The following is an 18,638-nucleotide window of genomic DNA, read 5'->3' as shown; positions in this document are numbered from 1 at the left end:
CTCTGGGATGAACTACTGTTTCACAGAGAATGTAAGGTTAAATTGACTTTACTGGTCTTTTTAAATTCCTAGGCCCAATGCACACTATCTTCCTATAGAGTGCTGGAGGGGTTACCTAATATCCTGTATCTAGAAACTCATGTAGCAGTCAAATGCTACCCTTTTCTATCGAAATGGCTGGTGGCCGTGGCACCACCATGAGTTTTCCCGACCGTGAACACCAGTAGCTAAAAATCGCGGAAGCCATGTTTTTCAAGATAGTGCCTTAAACCCCTTTGTTTAAACAGGTGCCAGTGTTCTTTTTTTGCCATTTCTTTTTGGAAAGGTCCTTCCAGTGTATGTCTCTGCGCGCCAAACCAGGTTTGGTTCCTTTGTTTCCATGCCTTTGCCGGGCTTCAGGATTGAAGGCCGCCTCTGGCGTTTGAGTGTCTGGGGTGGCCAGGAAGTGAGGGAGGTGCCCAAACTCCCTGTGGCTTAGTCTCCTAGGAGACCCAAATGCACTTTGACGTGATTGTCTGGCTGACTGTCCAGCAAGGACAGCCACCCTGCTGGTTCAGTGGCAGCTAGGCTGGAATTAATGGGAGAAAACTGTATTAAAAGGTGAGTCTCCTGGACTGGAAAGCAGAGTCGACCACTGGAACGAAAGAACCGAAGACAAGCTGGAAGAGGACGGCAGCTGCAACTCCTGGACCGTTGGTTTGCCCCGTGAAGCCCTGCTGCATGCCCGAATTGCCAGGTTCATCTCAACAGAGAAGCCCCTTCAAGGACGACTTCTTCCTTTGAGTTGGTGGGACCAATCAACTCGTAAGTCGCCTGGATACCATTCTCGAAGCTGGTTTGGATTAACCATGGGGAAGGACACCAGCTTGTGTGCTTGAAGAACAGCTACTTGAACTGAAGTGACTCCATTTTGTCAGCGTTTTCCAACGATCCCGTGCAGTGCAAGAGTCCTCCCTCTTGTCCCCATGACTGAGGCTCAGGAACAGTGAGATCTGCAGGAACTGCCAGGAACCAGCGTCTTCAGCTGCATCTTTTGCTTCATACTAAGGTACTGTTGCAACCCGATTGAGAGAACGCTTCTCTCGCGGTGAAAGGCCTAATCAGCTTGTGACGCAACATATGATTCTTTTTCGTACAAACTACTTTTGAGAACTTTGACAAAGACTTTAGTGTGTACTTCAAGAACTGCTCTTTCCTATCCAAGACACTAGTCCATTGACTTTGGCCTATGCCTATCGAACTGAATCGAGTCCTTTAGAGAACTATAACTATTTATATTGCCTAAGAAAGTATTTGTGATCTATTCTATTAACTTGTGCCTTTGCCTTCGCATTCAAAGTGACTGAAATGCCCTTTGGCTCCTATTTAAGGGGAGCTTAAATTGTTCAGAAACTTATTGGTTTTGTGTTGAAGTATCTTTGTGTAGAATATGAAGTTGCCTCCTTCTAGTGAATGTTTCCTTAATGATTGTGTAATAAATGTATAAGTGTTTTACCAAGAAACCTTGAGTGTAAGTGTCTACTTGAACCACTGTGATTTTAATACCTCTGTGTAACCTCTTGTACTGCTCACATTCCCTCTTGAGATAAGCCTGGCTGCTCAGCTCGCTACCACAAAACTGTGTAGTACAGACTTATACCAAAGGTTGGTTTTTGCTAACACCTGTAGTCCTAATTGTATGTTGTGGTCCCAGAGGGTACTGCATGCAATTCTGCCTAACATTGTCCACCTGATCTTAGAGACCCAATCACGAACCTGTGTCCCATAGTGTCATGCACCAGCCCTGGAAGATAGCTTACCGTTGGAAGTACTACTAACATGGAATCCATTAGCAAAACCAACGGTCTAGCTTATTCCAAGATGGCCGACGGAACCTATAACTGGCTGATCAAACTAGCGCATGGCGCGTTGTATCGTATGTGTTACCTGCCCTGCCAGTCTCTTACAGCGACTAGCTTTACTCTGTCTCCCGTATTATTTTGCCTTTGCCTTTACTGTTCCTTGCCACTCGCGGTGTCTAATGGTTTTCAGGTAAGGTGATCGGGGACTTTTCTAGCGACTTTCGCTTTCACTACGCGTTCCCTTTCTCCACGCGTATTTCGTGTACTTGTCTCTCTCTGCAACCCACTTAGTCTCCGCCGTCATATCCCTCTCTAGTGTCGGGAGACTTCTATCTTTACTCTGTTCTATCCTAATTTTCGTGGTCCCTCTATTGTTACCTTTTCTGATCAATACATACCTGCATCGTTACCTCTGTGCAGTATCTTTCACGGAGGTCCGCAATACCGTTTAATCCTACGGACCCCCTACTCCGGGTCCCGAAGGCACCAGCAACCAGCCTCTTCTATTTACATCGGAGCATCGTGTCTGTGGTGTCAGCAGACCAGATTCCCCACTTCTACAAGTCTTCTGGTTTATCATCGGACCTTCCCATTACAACAGTCTTGGAATCCATTGGGGTTTTTTCTGCCAACTGGCTTTTTCCCCATTTTTAGGGCGTGCTCCTCGGGTTACCTCCGGATCTGTACTATATTCAAACCACGGAGACGGCCGAGGGAGCACGACCCTACTTACGTCAAAAAAAGGAGAAGAAGCCTGGACAAGGGACGAAGATAAAGACCAAGAAGAAGAGCTCAGTCAGGGTAGAGGAAGTACCTGAGCATACAGGTGAGGAGGAGTCAGGGGAGGAGGAGAGCCCGTCTGACACATAGAAAGTATATGTAGATGTTCCCCGTAGACCAACCACAACCCCTAGTAGGTTTTCTTATTTTCCCACGTAGCATGACGTCACTTATGACGAATTTTTATTATAAAACAATGTTTTTTATGATATGTTTTCGAGAACTTGTTGAGCGAGCTGTGCGGTGTCCGTTGATGTCCGTTGTACTCCCTGTTTTATTAAAGACTTGTTATTAAAACAGCCTTGATTTTGCCAACTTCCTGAGTCGGACTGATTATTGATGTATGAGTAAGATCTGCATCCCCATCCATCTGAAATACTGTTACCTCATCCTAACAGATCCGTCCCTGGGTTCAAGCTGTACCTTTCTTGAGGTCTTGGATCGTGACAGTTCTGTTGCATTTTGTATTTGACCCAACAACAGGTGTTCCCTCACTGTTGAAGCACAGTTCATGTGATTCTAGCTGGTGTATTTTTATGGGCCTCTCGAGGGCTGTGACCCACGTCAGTTTCGTGATATGCTCCGCCCACACGTGTTTACAGCTCTGCGGGCTAAGTGCTGGGATTTCTTCAAGCCCCCCGCAACAGTTCTTCTGCCATGCACATATACATCGCTTCTTACCATTCGCTTTTATAAATCGTTTCCTTCAACATGGAGGTGTGTATCTTTGAAGCAGGTCGGAATGGGAGAGCAGAAAGGCACCCGCGAGCACAACATGTCGGATGCACCGTTATAAACGGTGCCGGTGCATCCGACATCCCCATCCGCTATGGGGACGAATGGGAATGGGGAGCATCTTTTTTCCGTCTCCCGCAAATAGGCAATTACCGGGTCCGGCAGGGCCATAATGACCCAGTAATTGGTCATTCACGGGCACTGGAAAATAAAATGACACCGGCGGCAGCAGCGATGTCATAATGAGGGCCATTGTGTTTTTAACATGGGCACTTCTTGTGGGACTAAGACCTTGGGCGCCCCAGAGGCATGCAGTATTAAAAAACAAACGTAGCAACTGCCATTATTCGTTCACCTTACTGTTGCACTCATTTCGGAATACCAGCTGTTCGAGGGCTCAGGATGGCAAAGGTCTTCCACTGCATCAAATCGTAAGCCATGATAGGCGTCATATTTATGTTGGCGTATTTGCCTTTTCCTTCTTTTACTGCGCAAAGGGAACCTTCTCCCCCCCAAAATTCTTTTTTGAGAGATATTGGTGTTACATAGGGAACGTTGTATACGTGGTTTTAGTAACTGAAACATTAAGCTTTTACATAGAACAGATTGGGAGTTACTACAGGTGGCATTTGTGGTATTGTACATTGTTTAGTTTGTTACTACATCAGATTGTTCGATATCCACTTCAGGTGTGCTTTCATTCATTCTTTCATTCGGGGTAAAGTGAGAGAAAGAGCCTTTGGTCGTGTCAAGAAAAGAGGTAGACGTCTAGGATTTAACTTTTAGGGAGGGTATATGGGTGAAATATGGGGTATCTGTTGACATTTTAATTACATTTTCGGCTGATTAAGTAGCATTTATGATCATTCTTGTCTTATTTCGATGTAAACTAGTGACCATTCCAGGTCCACTTATACCCATCCTATGTCCATTTGCCCCCCTCCCCCTCTTCTTTTTTATCGCCAGCCCAGATAAAAGACGTTCCCTAATAAATTCCCAATGCAAACATTAAAACAGTGAATAAAATAGCTGTGAAGTGCAAACCCCAATCATAACTGTATGCTCTTGTGAAACTAATTCTATTCCTACTGCTATCTACATTTGATGATTCTTCCAACGGTGTCATCTCCATAATCGTTGCACCTGCAGAAAGTGAAAGAACGGGGCAGGTAGAAGGTGTTAGGGATGTGACAAAAAGGGAGAGAGAGCTTTCGTTTTTTTGTAGCTCATGCTCTAGCAGCAATGCATGTTCCTCTTTCATTTCACATGCACAGATATTTGGCGTAGAGCTACTTATGTTGAGGTAGTGTGGGTATTTTCAGTCGGTACGCTTTGAGTGGCACTGCTTGGTGCCTTGCGAACATCTGAAAGGTGTATCCAGTACCTAAGCCTCTTTACCTTTACTGAAAGAGGGGTGGAAAACACCACTTCATACAGTCCATGGAATCTGAGTGTGTTCCATTTTCGGACAAAACTCCTGACATATGTCCATTCCCTGGGCAGCAATGAAAAAGTGAGTCCCATTGTCTGATCATAGGACATCACACCACACTCCACATCGGGGGAGGACCTCTCTTATGAGCAATTTTGCCACACACTTGGCATAAGGGTGGGCACATGGGCCTGCTTCCACTGACAGAATGGACACACCACCACAATCAAGTATCTTGTCCCATTGCACCTTTCTCCCATGTCTGCGCAGTCAATGTGCAGCTCACAGAAAGGGGCCCACCGTGCAGGGTAATGTTCCCCTATAGGGTTCTTAGTGTCATTCCTGTGCTGAATACTTGGAATTTGGTACATTGAATCACCATTTGTGTTAGGTGTTCCTGCAACTTTGGAATGAATCAATCTTCCTGGAGATCGGCAGCAATGTGTTGCTTAGAACTGTGGGATGGAAAATGTAGCTGTTCAAATGCTGTGTGCAGTAACTCGACAGGCATCACAACCTTTCCTGTTGTTTGCTGTCGCCAGAGGAGATCTGTGGGTGAATGGAAACATCCACATTTAAACCATAGATTCTGTTCTTCAGTTGGTGCCCTGCACTGCAATTCGATGATTTATGCTATAGGGAGGGCTGTGTATGCGTATGTTGTGTGGGGCGTTGCAGAGGTAGTTAGGACATATTCTGTACCCATATGGACCGGGAGGTATTCTGCTTTTTGGCTGCCGTGGCAGCGTTTCCAATGATATTTCATCTGTGTTGTGAGTGTGAGCTAAACATTTATCGACCGCTACTACAGAGGGCTGTGCGAGGGCCGAAACCAATGATTTTAGTAGGTCTGCACGTTGTACTGGGGAACCATCTGCCCTTCTGAACCCTGACTGCTCCATCAGGATTCACCTGCGTGCACCATGGTGGTGATGTACGCAGAGTCAGAGTAAATGGTAACACAACATCCCTTTGAAGCCCTCAGGGCATCTATTAGTGCTACAAGTTCTGCCACTTGTGCAGAGGAATGCCTGGGTAATCTTTTCATGATTAGTGTTTCTTATTCTCCCTCCTCCAATAGCGCCACTGCTGCCCCAACATGTTTTTCTCCTGTTTCATGATCAATTGACACTGACCCATCAATGAGAAATACGTCCCCTTCTTCTAAAGCACTGTCTTTGGTTTTGGGAATGTCATCCCCCTCCTCTGTTGCGCAGTCATGCTGCTGTATGTCCTCAATTGTGAATGTGGCTGGATTTACTGTGCTGCAACGCACCACATGAATATGGGGGCTTGACAATATTATTTAATCTGCAGACACCCTTTGTATGGTCAGGGTGGATTTTGATCATTCCAGTATTGCAAACAGTGAGTGCTCACTGTACAATGTTATTGAGCACCCCATCACGATAGTGGGACTCTTTTCAATGGCAAAGGCAGCAGCAGCAAGTGCTTGTTCACAGGCAAACTGTCCTTGCATGACAGAATCGAGTGTGCCGCTATTGTATGCCAAAGGCTTGTGTCCCATAGAACTTTTCTGTGTCAGCACTGCGCTCATGACGGTGCCATTTGAATGTGAAAATAAGTAGAACTCCTGCGTGTAGTCTGGTGTCGCTAGAACCTGAGCTGTTGGAATTACATCCTAGTTATCATTTCTGCTGTCCATTGAATGGTTGTTCCCTCTTTTTGTGCTTCCTTGAGGCCTTTCATGAGTGGTGTGATGTAGGTGTAGTCTGGAATCCAGGCTCTGCAATAATTGCAGAGCCCTAGTAATGTTTGCATTTCTTTCACTGTTGTTGGATTAGGAGTGGCACACACTGTGGCAGCTCTATCTGGTATTATTCTTTTGCCATCTTTGGATATGAGCTGTCCCAGGTAGAGTACCTCTGGCAAACAGTACTGGAGTTTGTTTTTATACACCTTGTACCCTTTGTGAGCTAGTAACTGGAGTAAGGCAATAGAGTCCCTTCGACAACTCTGCTCGCTGTCGCTGCAGACCTGTAGGTCATCTACGTATTAGATGATCGTGCTGGGCACCTGAATGTTGCCAAGGTCTTCTTGCAGGATTCTATTGAAGTAACTGGGGCTTTCACAGTATCCCTGGGGCAAGCGATGGGTTTGTATCGCTTTCCTCCCAGGGTAAATGCTGTAAGATACTGTGATCGTGGGTCGGAGGCACTGAGAAAAATGCATTTTTTAGGTCCAACACAGTGAACTGGGTGGGTTCCTTTGATATACTGCACAGGATAGAGGGTGAGTTAGGGACAAGAGGAAACTCTTTCTGCACAATGTCATTAAGGGGACGGAGGTCTTGAATCATCCTCCAACTACCCCCTGTTGCTTTTTAATCGGATAGATAGCAGTATTGAATGGTGACGTGGACGCCCCTATAATCCCCTGCTGTAATAGGGCCTGTAATGTTTCCTGAATTCCTTCCTCTGCTTCTCTGGACAGGGGGTACTGTTTCACTCTTGGCAGTACTGCACCTGGTTTGAGTGTTATTTGTTTCTGGTGTCACTTCCTTTTACATCCCTACATCATGTGGGTTAGTGGTCCATAGATGTGGGGGAACCTGCTGTAGATCATGTTCACAGAATGGGGGTGGCCCACTAACAATAGCCATAAGGGGGCTCTGTACTTTTCGATACTGTACCATGATGTCACAAGGTATACAAATCTCAAGTACTATTTCTCCATCATTATTGTCATCTTGGAACAAGTCCTTATCTGTTAGGTCTTGTAGGGATATATTGGGGTCAATGCATAACACTGTGCGCCACTAGCACCCATGCGTGTCTGTTCCCAGTACTACAATTCTCTTTGCCGACACCTGTAACCCTTCTAAGTCTAGGGACAAGATAGTACGAGCAACCACTTTGGGGAGGGCTACAGGTCAAAAAATGAAATCAGTGAGTGCTCTCCATTCTTTCCTGGTAATCTGGGGCACCGCTCGGGCAAGCACTCTAATGCCATAGATAAACATATCTGGGTCACAGGTATCCCTCTCACCACCATCTCATTAGCCACTGCATGTATCACTAGCATTGCCCGGAGAGAGCACATGCCAGGGGTGGCGCAGACAACCCCTCATTCTGTAAAGAATATGGTCATGTTCAGTTTGCTGAGCAGGTCTCATCCCAGTAAGTTGACAGGAGAGCTTTCATAGTAGAGGAGGGGCGCCCGCACGATCTTCCCTCCTATTATGATAACTAAATCTTCTGTGTATGGAACCGTAACTACAGCCACAGAGAATCCCACATGTCGAGAGTTTTTCCTGATAGCGGGAAGTCACCTTCCTTCCCTGAGTCCACTGTGAAGATGAATTGCTTATTTCCTATCTCTGCCCCACCAGTGGTTCCTCTCCTGGATGCAAGGTCATTGATAGTAATGGACACACAAGTGCTCTCTGTGGGCTGTCCTAGTCAGGATAGGGGTCTGTCCCAGGAAATGGGAAGGGGATCCCTCCTACCACGGTTGCTCCTTGGTAGGGGGCTGCTGCACCATTGGGTGCAGTGGCAAAAGGGTGTCTGCTTCCCTCAGCCTGTTGGTTGGGGCGCGCCTGGGGTTGCTGCACAGCTTGCTATTGTGGCAGTGGTCGATACAGCCCAGGGATTTGGGGAGATAACTGAGTGTATGCTTGGTGTATTTCGTAGGGGATCATGGTCAACCTGTGTATGGGACCTTGGGGGCTTCCGAGGTGGGGGTTCCTATAGGCTTGTTGATTGCAGTTGTAGTTCCCTCCCTCTCTGCTGTGACATTCCCTGGAAAAGTGTCCCCATATCCTGCATGACCAACACTGCCCGTGTCCACCCCCTCTTGGCCCTTGTCCACCGAATCCCTCTGCCCTCGGAACCCACCTCGTCCTCTTTGCTGCCCTCCTTGCCTTTGGGGTACTGTATAGTGTCGGTTTCCTCCCCACTGTCCTTGCCCGTTGTCTGCCCACACACCTGCCATCCTTGCCTGTGTAGCAACGGAGGAACACCCTTCTTCTCTTGTCTGTTCTGGTGGCGGTGTCAGTGACACTGCGGCTACTTTCACTAGTTTATTTTGAACTAATTTTGCTTCCTCTGCCTGTCTTCTTTGAATAGTTTCCTTTTCACGCTCTTTGACCTCTTACAATAGTGCACTATGATGCTTTGAATTTCAGGCCGACCTTTTGCTTCCACCCCGCTATCTTATTGAGCACCTTCTGCACTTCCTTATGGAGCCCCCGTTTCACAATAAAATAAAATAAAGATGTTGATTGATCCCAGGCGCTGCCCGTTTCTGCTCTCCACATCTCCTGAATCCGAATAATGTACTGCACAGTATCTTCCTCATCTCCCATTGTGCATTGCATTATTGATTGTAAATCGGGAGTGTCTGGGAAGGTCCTCCCCAGTGCATCCCATACATGTGCTCTGATATTGTTGAACGACGCCCCATCATGGGAGTCGTTATTCAGTGTTACTACTGGGTACCTCGCTTTAACCCATACTGATTGTGCCTGATCTCCCACTGCTGATATCAACAAACTTTTGATGTCTCCTATTGCGAGGGGCACAAAGCATAAATCCATTTCCTCGCCCCCGCAGTGCTTTTGGGGAGGGCCTTGAGGAGATTGCTTTTGTCCATCTGCGCCTAAGGGACATAATGAAGGCGTCCTGCACCTTTATGGATTAGGGACATTTGCAATTTTGTTTGAACTTTCCCACGTTTTCAGACCACTTCCCTTTTTCTTTGCCAACGCTATTCTCCCGAACCGTTCCCTCAACCTTCTGTCCCACAGGCTTTCTACCCTCTGTGTGGTAGGGGGTACTACCTCAGCCCCTCCTGCTGCTCCTTCCTCTTTGTCATCAAAATCACTCCAATATTCCTTTTCATCCCTTCTTGCGGACCCTACATTCTTGTTCCCCAAGCTGTCGGTCTCCCGCTCCCTTTCTACCTGTACAGCTCTTGTGGACGCTCTGTCAATCCTGAACAGAAAGTCCCTGGACTTCCACTCGTCCCGAGGTGGTAAGGGTGGGGCCCCCGGGGGTAGTATCAGAACCTCTGTCGCTCTTGCTGTCTCACAAGGTGCTCATAATCTAGCTAATTCTGTGCATGTGGTGGCCAATGCCACTTCAATGTCTCTAGCGTTTACTCCTGTATGGGTGGACACGGCTGGGGGTACAATGTACGGTGGCGGCGGGGCTGTGCTGGGGTCTGCTAAAATCGTTCGTCCAGACACATATTTTGGATTCGTATAACTCTCTGCTGGTCGGGTTAATAATGGGTAAATCCCCTTCGTTTTCTCCCCCGTCTTTTCACTTTCCCCTGTGTTGGTCACGGTCCTGTTATCCCTTCCTTCTCTGGGGTGTCTGTCGCTTGAAACATTCTCTATAAATCCAACATTTCTCGCCTGTTCTGTAGTGGCCTCCCCTTATATTTGGCAGTCAGGTACGTTGAGATATGGTCTAAGGCACACCTATCAAAGTATCCCCCCTCTGGCCAGGAGTGGGGCATGCCTTCTCCTTTAGTTTATGTTTCCCATTGATTGTGGTATTTTGTGATCTTATCACAGTATAGGGGTAAGGTCTTATATATGTGGTCCAGTGGTGTGTCTGTCTCCATATTGATACTCAGTCTGTGTCATGTCAGAAAATGTCCTTACACAAGTGCTCCCCACTAAAAAATGAACCAATGCGATTTGCTCTTTCCCCTTCCCGCCACTCCTTTTAGACCATACCTATTCTTAGACATACATATAGGGTCAGTCAGTGTAGTCAAAATTATTCATCAACAAAAAACAAATAGTTACTTCTAGAACATCTTCTTTCGAAGGGATTGTGTCCTCCGACGTATTCCTTATCTTAGATAGAAATCCTTCAGCTTTGCTGGCCTCGGAAAATTTTTTCGCCAGAGGGCGCTGCGCGTCGATGATCGCCGAGTCGATGACCCTCGACGGCCTCCGTGCCGACGTCGACGTCATCCTGCCTATAAAGGCCGCGCGCAGCGTCCGTTGCTCAGTTCCGTTTTTCCGCGCTTCGTTGTGCCTCGGAACACCGTTGCTCAGTTCTCGTCAAGATAACGTATATAATAACTACTATTTACCTCGATATCGATGGCATCCTCCTCCGACCCGACGACCCCTCGGTCCGGTTTCAAAAAGTGCCGAGACTGCGGGAAGAAAATGTCGTTGACGGACCCTCACAGGGTCTGTTTGTGGTGTCTGGGAATCACGCACCAGAGTTCGGAGTGTGAGGAATGCCTTTCCATGACGGCGAAAGCCTTGAAGGAGCGTAGGGGGAAGCTCGAGAGAGGTAGGTCAACTTTAACTTCCTCGAAAGCTTCTTCGGTAGAGTCGAGACGTTCGTCTCCTCACCATAAAAAACACTCTCGATCTAGATCACGAAGTGGCTCCCACCACTCGTCGACATCGAGACACTCGAAGAAGAGACGTAGGAGATCCCCTTCGTCATCTTCGTCGAGTTCTCCTGAGAGAGTTCATTGCCCCACAAAACGCAGCTCACAAGCTGAGTGGGAGGAATTCAGGAAAAAGATGCTAAGCGTCTTCGAGAAAGCGGCCTCGTCCCCCTCGAAGACAGCTGAGGGTGATACCCCGGGTAAAAAACCCAAAAAATCTAAACGCCGCGAGTCGCAGTACCCGGCGGAAAAGTCAACCCGAAAGCGCCTCGAGCCATCGGGAGATAAAGCATCATCGACGCCATCGTCGAAAACTCCTTCGAAACAGAGGTCGGCGCCATCGACGCCGTTGTCGAAGGATTCATCGGCGCATCAGTCGATCGAGTCGACGCCGACGTCGACGCCGATATCGACGCCGGTGAAGGAAAGAACCACGGCTACTCCACAGCCAACGGTTAGACAAAAGACCTCCGACTCGACGCCGAGAACGTCGACGTCGTTCTCGAGCAAGACTCCGATCCTTTCGAGTTCTTCGAGGCCTAGTACACATTTCTCGACGCTTTTCACGGCGCCTTCGAGTACTTTCACGTCGGTGTCGACGACATCGACGTTTTCAAGGCCTGTGATGATGGCTCCTTCTGCATTGGAAATGGGGTTTATACCATTCCAAAAACCAATGTATCCCCCTTTAACCTCGATTTTTGAGGAAAGGGAGGATTCAGACCAAGATATTGATTTACAGAGGACCACATCACCAGAGCCAGAGACTTTCGCCTCTGAGGAAGGAAGATTAAAAAATCTTCAGGATGCACTTCAGGAAGCTAGTGGCTTGGACACTTCTCCTGAAGCAGAATTTATCAAACCAGACCCAGGAGAACATGCGGAGACTCCATATAGAGCTCTGATGTCTAGAATCATAGAATTTATGGGTTGGTCTGCACCTTCTCCTGCCTTTCAGCAGGATGACCTCACTGACATACTGGACAAGGGCCCACAGGAGGATCCTGTGGTTCCATTTCACTCTGCTCTACAGAGAAGGATTTTGACAAACTGGGAAACGCCAGAAATTATCCCGGCAGTAAATAAAAAACTGTCAACAAAATACAGGGTGGCTAGTTCTGACCCTGAATATTTGTCAAAACACCCTACTCCTGAGAGCTTGGTTGTACAGGCTGCAACCTCATCAGGCAGCACATCTGCATACCCCACTGCTCCGCAGGATAGGGATGACAAAAAGTATGATGCCATGGCTAAGAAGGTTTTTTCTGCCTGTAGCATGGCGTTAAAGTCTATTAACGCGACCTGTACGCTCGCTAGGTTCAGCCACACCCTTTGGGAGTGCGCTTCATCAGCGGCTGACTGCCTCCAAGAAGGAGAGGAAAGGGACGCATTTTTAAACATCATCAGGGATGGTAAAGATGCGATGTGCGAGACCCTACAAACTGGCCTAGATTCTGCTGACAGTATCAGCAGGGCCATGGCGGCAAGTACCACAATCCGCAGGCATGCGTGGTTGAGGAAGTCTGGTTTTGCCTCTGACGTGCAGACCAGGCTTTTGAATATGCCCTTTGACGGTTCTACCCTCTTTGGAAAGAAGGCGGATGACAGTTTGGAGAAACTGCAAACGTCCAAGGCAGCAGCCAAGTCATTGGGAGCTGCTATCCGTCAGAATACCTTTCGTCCTTCGGGATCATCGTGGAGAGGACGGTCCTTTCGTTACTATTCCTCATATGGAAGGGGCAGGGGACGACCGGCTCAAAGAGGCCAAGGAAGATTTACCCGTGGTGGACGGGGTAGGGGAAAGAAAGCCGCACCCGCAGGAGCAGGAGCCACTTTACCTTCGGCAACTGCATCAGCCGCTTCAAAACCACTCTGAGGTCTCCCCTCACAGAACACCAGTAGGGGGCAGGTTAACTCACCATCTGACGGAATGGCAGGCTATTACGTCAGATGCTTGGGCTCTGGAGACAGTGGCCCAAGGTTACTGCCTGCCCTTCCTACATATCCCTCAGAGTCATCCACCGGGGAACAACCCTTTGAAGCTTCCAGATCCGCTCCTCTTGCAGGAGGTTTTAGACCTGCTAGAGAAAGGTGCCATAGAACTGGTACCTGTAGCGGAAAGGAACAAGGGTTGGTACTCCCCCTACTTCATAATACCGAAGAAGGACGGAGGACTGAGACCCATCTTAGACTTACGGGAATTGAACAAATTCCTCCGAAAGGACAAGTTCAAGATGGTGACTCTCTCTCAGATCCTTCAGGCCCTCCAGCTTCAGGACTGGTTGGTATCTCTAGACCTCCAGGACGCTTATTTCCATGTGCCGATCCATCCCAGGCACAGGAGATACCTGAGGTTCGCAATTGGCAGCTCTCATTATCAATTTCGAGTTCTGCCATTTGGGCTAACCTCCGCCCCGAGGGTCTTTACCAAGCTAATGTCGGTTGTGGCTGCAAGTCTAAGGAGGGAAGGGATTCATGTCTACCCTTACCTAGACGATTGGTTGATCAGAGCTGTATCTTCGGAACAGGCTCAGAGACAACTAGATTATGTTTGCCACTTCCTTCACAAGCTGGGCTTCTCCCTCAATTTAAAGAAGTCACAGATGATACCATCACAGAGACTCCAATTCATTGGAGCAGTCCTGGACACTTCCCTGGGAAAAGCCTTGCCACCAGAGGTGAGGGCTCGAGATATTCTGCAGATGGTCATCAGATTTCAGAATGCCCAATATCTCCCAGCCTACGACTTTCTGAGGTTGCTAGGCCTCATGGCATCCTGCATATTCCTCGTGCCGGAGGCTCGCCTGAGAATGAGATCCCTCCAGTGGGCACTGAGAACTCAGTGGTCACAGTTCTCAGGAAGGATGACAGATCTCCTTCGGATCCCGGTCAAAGTAGCCCGAGACCTTCAGTGGTGGGCCTGTCGGGAGAACATCCTGAAAGGAGAAATGTTTTGGCAACCATGGCCGGAGATAACAGTAGTCACGGATGCCTCACTCACGGGGTGGGGAGCTCACGCCAACGACTTGACCATCAGCGGTCGTTGGTCTCCATCGGAGTCCAGACTACATATCAACCTGTTGGAGCTGAGAGCCATCAGACTAGCGCTGAAGGCTTTTCTGCCGTCTGTACGGGGAAGAAACGTCCTAATAATGACGGACAATACAGTGGCCATGCACTACCTCAACAAAAGAGGAGGCGTAGGCTCACTACCACTGTGCAGAGAGGCGATGCAGCTCTGGTTTTGGGCAATTCAGGAAGGAATCTCTCTATCGGCAATTCACCTAGCCGGAGAGAAGAACTTGACAGCGGACGCTCTGAGCAGGCAGAGCACAGTCTCTCACGAGTGGGAGATAGCTCAGGAAGTCCTTCAAGAGATCTTCGCCCTTTGGGGAACCCCTCAAGTGGATCTGTTCGCCACCAGTATCAACAGGAAGTGCGACAGATTTTGCTCAAGGGAATTTCCCCCGAGAGGAGCTCTAGGAGATGCGTTCGTAGTGGACTGGGAGTTCCCACTTCTGTACGCGTTCCCTCCGGTCCCTGTCATTCCTCAAATGATCAGGAGGTTGAGAAGGTTTCGGAAGACCATGATCCTAATTGCCCCGGATTGGGCCAGGAGAACGTGGTACCCGGACCTTCTAGACATGTCCATCTGCCCTCCAATTCGACTGCCATACAGAGAGGATCTTCTCTCGCAGAAGGAAGGTCAGGTTCTCCATCCAGCCATCAAGACCCTCAACCTTCACGCTTGGTGTCTGAAAGGTTGAGGTACAAGGATTGGGACCTTCCGGATGATGTTATGGAGGTGTTGCTTTCGGCCAGAAGGCCGGCAACTAAAACTCTATACCGCTGCCGTTGGAACAAATTTTGCAGCTGGTGCAGAGAAAAGAATATTGAACCCTTTTCTTGTGGTACACCTATGGTGTTGTCATTCTTACTTTACCTGGCTAATTCAGGCCTACAGGTTGGCACAATTAAGGGCTATCTCGCAGCGCTATCAATCTTTAAGCGCACTGCAGAGGAGCCTTCATACTTCAAAATTCCATTGGTAATACAATACCTAAAAGGATTAACTAATGTTTATCCCCCGAAACCTTTTCAAGTTCCCTTATGGGATTTAAACCTAATTTTAAACTTCCTAAAGGGTGCCCCTTTTGAACCACTACACTCTTGTTCATTGAAGCTTCTCACCCTCAAAACTGTTTTGCTAATAGCATTGACATCTGCTAGAAGGGTTAGCGAGTTGCAAGCCTTATCGTGTAAACCTCCACATACAATCTTTTACAAGGACAAAGTTGTTCTTCAGGTGAAGCCTAACTTCCTCCCGAAGGTAGTCTCGGAGTTTCACATCACTCAGAAGATTATATTACCTTCTTTCTACCCTCCTCCTCATCCGGGGAAGGAGGAAGAGAGACTGCACAGGCTGGACCCTAAGCGAGCCTTGAGCTTCTATATCAGCAGATTGGCTAAGATCAGACAAGCAGACCAACTCTTTGTAGGTTATGCAGGACATAAGTTGGGCCTTCCAATAACAAAACAAACCATCTCCAGATGGATTATTTTAGCCATTCTGGAGTGCTACAAATTGGCAGGAAAGGAGCCTCCTCAAAATCTAAGGGCTCATTCTACCAGGGGTATCGCAACATCCTCAGCCCTTCAAAGAGGGGTGCCAATTCGAGATATATGTGCGGCTGCCACATGGTCGTCCGCACATACATTTACCAAATTCTATAGCCTGGATTCCTCCTCTAGTCAAGAAACTAGATTCGGCAAGGCTGTGTTACACTCTGTCCATTCTGGAAGGGTAACATAACTTTTATTACTCCCGCCTCCAGTCACAATACCACTGCTATGGGAGTCTATCTAAGATAAGGAATACGTCGGAGGACACAATCCCTTCGAAGAACTAGTTACTCTTACCTTGTAACGTTCTTTCGATGGGATGTTCCTCCGACGTATTCCTTATCGACCCTCCCATCCATCCCCGCAGTATGACTTCCTGTGGGTTTGCAGCCTATGCTCCTTCAAGGTGATTAGTCTAATCCAAAAACATTACTGGGGACTACAAAACGGAACTGAGCAACGGACGCTGCGCGCGGCCTTTATAGGCAGGATGACGTCGACGTCGGCACGGAGGCCGTCGAGGGTCATCGACTCGGCGATCATCGACGCGCAGCGCCCTCTGGCGAAAAAATTTTCCGAGGCCAGCAAAGCTGAAGGATTTCTATCTAAGATAAGGAATACGTCGGAGGAACATCCCATCGAAAGAACGTTACAAGGTAAGAGTAACTAGTTCTTCACTCTCATAACACTCTTTTTCACACATACACACGCACACACACCATACACGCCCCTCCTGGTCCTTCTCCGCACATAAGAAAAAATATGGCAAAAAAAACAAGCTAAAACAACAATCACTACTTTTCCCAAGCCCTCTAATTATACGGGGCTCCTAAATTTCTTCTTATATTTCTTTTTCTGCACTAGTTGGGACAGTGCACTGTGGCTGACACCTTCTCCCCTCATTCTGGGAGGCTCCCTATCCTTTACTATATATATATATATACTGTGGCTGTGTAATATAAATATATATTACACAGCCACGGTGGTGGCTGTGCAGTTATGGTTAAGTTGCTGTTTCCATAGGAAGAACACTTTTTGGGCTGCCTATAACTCCGCTCCCCCTGAGCGAATCGTCACCAAACTTTGGAAAAAAAGTATATGGGCCACTCTGAATTTCTTTGGAAAGTTTGATGATGTTTGGTCCAGGGGGGGAAAATTTATAAGGGGGAGTTCCCAAAACGTGTCTTTTCTCCTTGGACTGAATGAGGGAAAAAATGTGTGTCCGTCCGCAGACATGTGGCGCTTTCCCTGATTGGTTGTGGAACAGCGTGAAGTACGTCAGCTTTCTTTGGTGCCCCGCCATCTTCTATTCATGTTTTGGTGTAAGCGGAGATCACCAGTAACACCTACACAACAAGACAGCATTGCACTTGTCAAACTTATGAAATACGATTTCAGAGGGTGACCTTTAATGAGGCTGGGATGGGATGTGGCAGCACAAACTGATAGTGTCATATTAAATAGTAACATTTCACTAAAATGTCATGATTGACCACTTACATTTGTGTATTACTTTGCACATTATTTGTGTCTTTTTTGCACTTTTTTGCTAAAGGTTGGTTATTGACATGTATTTTCCGTTACATTTTCTGCCCAGGTACATCTTGCCGTACTGTCCGTGCCATGGTTTCCAGATACTGAGTGACGGTTTTTTTGGACGGCAAATACAACTGCTTGTGAGCGGTTGCCTGTCCATCACAAATATGTGGGATGACAGCCCGGGCCCGCTTTGCCCATACGCTGACCTCGCTATTCGGAGCAACATCACATCATTTATGGTGCTGTAGGCTGAGGTTCATGTCGCCTTCTTGGAAATCACTGTGGAAACAAAGCGGCTGCTTTAACCAAGAACGCATCATTTTTGTATGGGAAAAGACCAATGTGTGCCTCATCTTTAACATTTGCAATGACGCCCTTAGAAACATTGTTATCATTCCATTGAAAATGGCATTACTCCGATGGTCTCTGACAGTTTCTTGTTCAATAAACCTAGTTTACGAACTCTAAAATGTTAACGTTTTCTTTTACAATCCAGTCTATTATTTCAAAATGTAAGTTACTACGTTGTACGTCGCTGTATGTTTATTTACAGGTTCTGCGTCACGTCACATACTTGTGCTTTTTGCAGGCTTCCATGGAAAGGGAAGAGGGGCTATGCATGAAACAACCACCTTCCCTTTCTATGGTGGCCATCTTGAAAAAGGATTTTGTTTTGTAATCCTACCCGCCAAAGCCGCGTCGGATTATGACCAGTAATCCTATTTTTTAGTAGCACATGTTACTGCTTTCCAAATCTATTAATGGCAAAGATTAATGCGTCTATGTACTTTACTGAGAAATATGAACTACATGGAGTGTATGCAATTTCTTTTGTTTAAATTTATTTACACCGTGAAAGGTCGCTCTTAATGGAATATTTACTTTGTTTACAGGTGGCTTTATTTTTTTGGTATGACAGCTAATAAGGCAATTTGCGAACGGCAATGAACAAAGTGGCAACAAACAGTAATATGGGCCGGTAGATGGACTGCGAAAAATTTTGTGTGTTTGTTATTTGTAAGGTAGCGACACTGTTTCTCATGCTTCTTCATTACAGCAGTGCTGCTGTTTCTTGGGGAGGAAGGATGGCTTTAGCTGATGTCATTTTCAGATAAGTAGAACTTTTGCTAAAAATATATAATGTGTAGTGCATTGCTAATCGCTGCCTACCAATACCTGTTGGCGCTGTGTAAGGGAAATGTTGAAGGTGGACGTTCCTACATCAATATAAAATCTATTTCCACACTGTCCACGAGGCATACATCTTACTGTTAAGTGTGTACTGATTCTGGGACATGTCACTG

General features: G+C 47.3%; 1 long non-coding RNA gene across 2 annotated transcripts in view; it reads left to right on the top strand.

The window, feature by feature from the left end:
* Positions 1–17,759, top strand: part of LOC138472758 (uncharacterized) — a 443,860-nt gene extending 426,101 nt beyond the window's left edge. For both annotated transcript variants that reach the window (XR_011268675.1, XR_011268676.1), the window contains exon 5: positions 17,393–17,759. This is a non-coding gene — a long non-coding RNA (uncharacterized lncRNA). The remainder of the gene's footprint in view (positions 1–17,392) is intronic.
* The last annotated feature ends 879 nt before the right edge of the window (positions 17,760–18,638 follow it).

The sequence above is a fragment of the Ambystoma mexicanum genome, chromosome 8 (genome assembly GCF_040938575.1).
Source record: "Ambystoma mexicanum isolate Mex_15411 chromosome 8, UKY_AmexF1_1, whole genome shotgun sequence".
Lineage (NCBI taxonomy): Eukaryota > Metazoa > Chordata > Amphibia > Caudata > Ambystomatidae > Ambystoma > Ambystoma mexicanum.
This window is presented reverse-complemented; position numbering and strand designations above follow the sequence as displayed.